Raw genomic sequence first — 4,863 nt, 5'->3', positions numbered from 1 at the left:
TTAAGGTTGTTGTCAATGGTAATACCAAGTAGTTTGGTAGTTGGGTCTGGTGATATAAGAATACCATTAATGGATGTAACTGAGAAATCTATTCTCAGGGTAACAGAGAAATCTATACAATTGAAAGGGAATAGCCCAATTAATAGAGTAGGGACATTTCCATGCCATAACTGCTCATGCTGTTCTGATATACTGTCTGATAATGAATTTATACACCACCTAACCAGGAAAAAATATTTCTTTAAAGTATTGGCTACATGCAGTACTAGCAATATTATCTACCTTGCAACCTGTCCATAATGTATTGCATTTTATGTAGGCAAGTCCACGTAGATTGAAGGATAGAATTATTGAGCATAAATCAGACATCAGGTGGAAGGAGAACACTAATGCACTAGCTAAACATCTTGAGGATGCTGGCTGTAGGCATAGATTTAAATTCTATGTTATGAAAGTTATGTATCTAATGATTAGAGGTGGTGCTGTTAATAATGCTCTAAAGATGAGCAAGTATGAATGGATAACATTACTTCAGGCAAATGTTCAACCTGGACTTAATGCTACTATAAGTCTTAAACCATTACTGAAAAAGAAAAAAAATTGTTATAGGAAAATAGCTAGAATTAATTTTTAGATTTTTTTATCTCCATATGCATTTTGTATTTTTTATGTCATGTTATGTACTCGTTATGCTAAATATTGATACTCTAGATTTTTAAGGCTATACCTTTGAGAAGAAATTTCTAGTTTAATGAGCTATGTCATATGATTTTATATTGATAGCATTTATATGAGGCTGAAAAATCTCTTTCTTTACACAGAGAAGAAGGATGCAAGTCTGAATGCTTTGTGACTTTGTGATTCAGATTTATTAAAATCTGTGTGGATTTTATTTCTACGTGTCAGGTGTTTCCTTTCACTGGACTTTTGCTTCCATTTGGACTTTTGGTTGTCTCAAGTGAAGGTTTAACTTAGTGCTGGTCCTTTCTACTGCTTCCCAAGTATATTTTTCCAATTTTCACTAACAGGCTGCTTTACTGAGTTAGAATCTAATGAAATTGGAAGGGGAAAACTCTTAAATTTGACTAATCCTCTTTACGTTCACTGATGTTATTGAGACCTGTAACAGTAATCAGAGAAAACTTAGTTTCTCTTAAATTAACAACCTCAGAAATAATATTGTTTAGTTCATTTGATGAATATCCCGATTCTAAAAACAATTGTTTTAGATATATAATTTCATCTTGAAACTTAACATTGCTGTTTGTTAGCCTACTCATTCAAACAAATGACATTAACTATGTGTTTTAAATAACGTTTTGGCGAACCATAAGTGGAATTGGACTAACCTTAAAGTTTTTTATATATATTTCACAAAATGTTTTTAAGGATCCTAGAGGGGGGGAGACTGGATGAACCGATTTTTGTAGTGCTATGCTGACAACTTATATTTGCAGCAGATACATTTCCAGGTTTAAAAGAAAAGGTGTCTTTAAAAAGAGTTTTAAGGCAGAAACATTATTCAGTTGTTTGGTTCTGCATTGGTTCATTTGCAATAATGTGTCTTTAAATGGTTACTTGTATTGATTTTGTGAATTCTGAAGAAGTCCATTTAATGGTGGACAAAAGTGCTTAATTCTTTTAATAAAGCCTTGGTGAACAAGAATGTGTTGTATCTTATATTTAAAAAGTCGTTAGGAGAAAAGCTCTGATGACCTGAAACTCTGATGTGTATTATTATTTAGTGACTGTAATACTCAATGATTTCCTAAAACACAACACATTTTATGAGAATCAAACCAAAATGTGAAGCAAAATCAGGGACAGTTGAGAACATTTTTCCACCACCATGAGGCAAAACGTACAAGACGTGAGATCTTCAGTGCTCCACACACACAAATACAGATACACCTCCCTCCACCCCCGCCCCACATACACACACACACACACACACACACACACACACACACACACACACACCTAAACAAATTAAGTACTTAACTTCCTATATATTGCAAGTAGCAGGCATAACACCTGCAAAAAATTACTTTACTTAAAAAATGAAAATTTGCTCTTGCTCCTCTGCCTCTGCACTTGTTTGTTAATTCCTTCTTTCACTGTCAGTATCCACTTCAGGCTTTCCCAGTAACTTAAGGCAGCCTGTGCCATATGAAAGGCTCCTTCCTGTTTCATACAGCAGCCCAGTGAGATGCTTAATGAACATCATAGTATTTTGTGTAATTTCAGGATAACAGGAACCAATTTTGGAGCATATTTAAATTCACTACTAATAGGTTCTCATTGCTTTCATGGTGTTTGAATACTGTTGGCTAGACTAAACTAAATGTCCCACAGTTAGGAACAAGTATGATGTTAGTCTAAAAATTCAAAAAACACCTTGATGTTCTTCAGATTGAATGCAGCTTAGTTTTTCTGAGGGATGTATTGAAAGAAAGAAATTCATACCATATACTGCACTGACGTGTGTCCATGACATGAAACAGGCAGCTTTCCTGAAACTCAGATCAGATTTCTGTGAAACTGAACAGGTCTCACTACGATGTAAAGTTTGTAAAAGCCCCTAAAGTCACACTAGTGATCACTTATTACTGATTTGGTCTCATTAATGAAAGGTGACACTATTACAAAAATTTGTTATAGGACATTTTTGTGAACCATTCAGTCAAACTCCACTTCTCTGCAAATTAAGCAGTTTCAGGATGTTGGATTTCTGTAGAGGGGCAAACATATCTATTATAATTAATGAGATTTTGCCACCTGGCACACACTTATAATTACTGTTGCTGTGTCATTTTGTGGAAATAGAAATTTCTCCTTAAATGTTCAGTTTGTTTTTGGTCATCTCTGCACCGCTGTTGTTCACACAAATGTTACACTCATTCCCTTATTGAATTGAAGTAGTAAGATCAAAATTAGTTGTAGGATTTGAGTATTTTTGATTTCAACAGGCTCCTTCTGTATGATATGTAAATCAAAGTAAGTTTTAATCTGTGCTGAGATTTTCAAGTTATTTCCTTGTTACTAACAAACCGGGTCTATATTATATCAGTGAACGCTTAAAAAAGCGAACGCTGATTGATCGACCTTATGTAAGCGAAAGCTTACAATCTCGAACTGTCAGATCAGCGATTTTTTTTCCTAGGGAAAAAAATTGCTGATCCAAAACACATACATACAACACAAGCACACCAAACAAACTGAAATCCACACACATACACCTAAAATCTGACACCTAACCCTACACTAAACTATGCACACACCACTAACTATCCACTTACCTTAACCCAAACCCTAACCCTAAGGTCCGTCACTATCGCACACTCACCTTACCCGCTCCCTAACCCTAACTCATCTAAACCAGCCCTAAACCTCATGTCCACACAATCTCACACATACCTAACCCGAGCCCTAACCCTAACTCACCTAACCCACCCTAACACTCACATCCACACAATCGCATACTTACCTGAATCCGACCCGTAACTTTCCACCACAGCACTGAAAATACCGAAGCAACAGAAATGGACAACCAAATTCTTTCCCTAGGAAAAAATTCGGGTTTCTGTTGCTTCGATATTTTTGAACATTCGCTAAAATAAGGTCAACCGCTTGTTTAAGCATTTGCTGATCTAATATAGACCCTAACAAACCATATCATTACCAAAGCAGAAACTAATCAATGCTGACCGTGATAACTATATGATCCTGCATGTAAATGTAAACAAAAGCAATCACTTCCTATTTCAGTATTATAATTTACAGTAGTGATAAATCTTCCCTTTCTCAATGAATCTTTACGAAAATCCTTCATTCTCACAATATCATGCCATCTTGTTTATATGTCAGGTTTTATAGTACATGTTATATTGCCTTGAACAACTTTATATGAAGCCATGTCCACAAATGGTGCAAAACATAAAATATTATCTAGAAAAAATATTTTATTTTCATACAATATTACAAAAATACTTTGCCACTATACTTATTAACAACTGCACCCTTACTAGCAAAGATACTGCATGGCTCATAACATGGGGAAGCAGAAACATTTTTAACCAAACATGAAAATGAAAAATCAGGACTTTGACACTAGTGATCGGTGAATGAACTCTGGTGACCCAGTAAAAGTTTTACAAATCTGGCTCATATTTAAATATTTGTATGTGGAAATGGTATATGAGAACATTTTTAGACTGCAACATAGGCTGTTAGTAGAAATCCTTAAGGTTTTTAATTTTATCATATAAATTTTGCTTATATAATATTTTGTGCCACTAATTTAGATATGTTTCATTATCCTATAGACTCAAATATAGAGCTCATGTCAAAGCTATCTAAGGGTTCACATGAGGGTAGTCAATCTTATGACATTTTCAGAACAATTTTTGTGCAATTTTTTAATCAGGTTTGTAATATTTTTTTTAACTCTTGCAGTATATATCTACATAGAGCTTTTACTGGAAATGATACAGTATGTGGTAGATAAGGGGAGATCTTACGTCTCTTGCAGTGCATATCCAGATAGGGCTTACACTGGAGATGCTACAGTATGTGATAACTAAGAAGAGATCCTACCTCATTCTTTACTGATATACCAGTAGCATTTGAAGAAGAGATTACAAAGCTAAGCCAAGCAAACGTAATGATTAGTCTGAAGATTCCAGTAAGTCAGGGTGGGGGGGTTACAACTCTATACCAGCGGGGGTAATAGTGGTTTCCCACTGGGCTCTGTAATGGGGACATAACTTTTTCAGACTAGTATTTTCATACATAAGAGTGGATAATGGGGTCATTAATCATTCATTCTTTCTCCTGAATGCATGTGTGAGGGTGCACACGAGC

Source organism: Protopterus annectens, chromosome 3.part0, assembly GCF_019279795.1.
Source record: "Protopterus annectens isolate FY-2018-M chromosome 3.part0, PAN1.0, whole genome shotgun sequence".
In the NCBI taxonomy this organism is placed as follows: Eukaryota; Metazoa; Chordata; order Ceratodontiformes; family Protopteridae; genus Protopterus; species Protopterus annectens.
The sequence above is the reverse complement of the archived record's forward strand: the minus strand, read 5'-3'. Positions refer to the sequence as shown.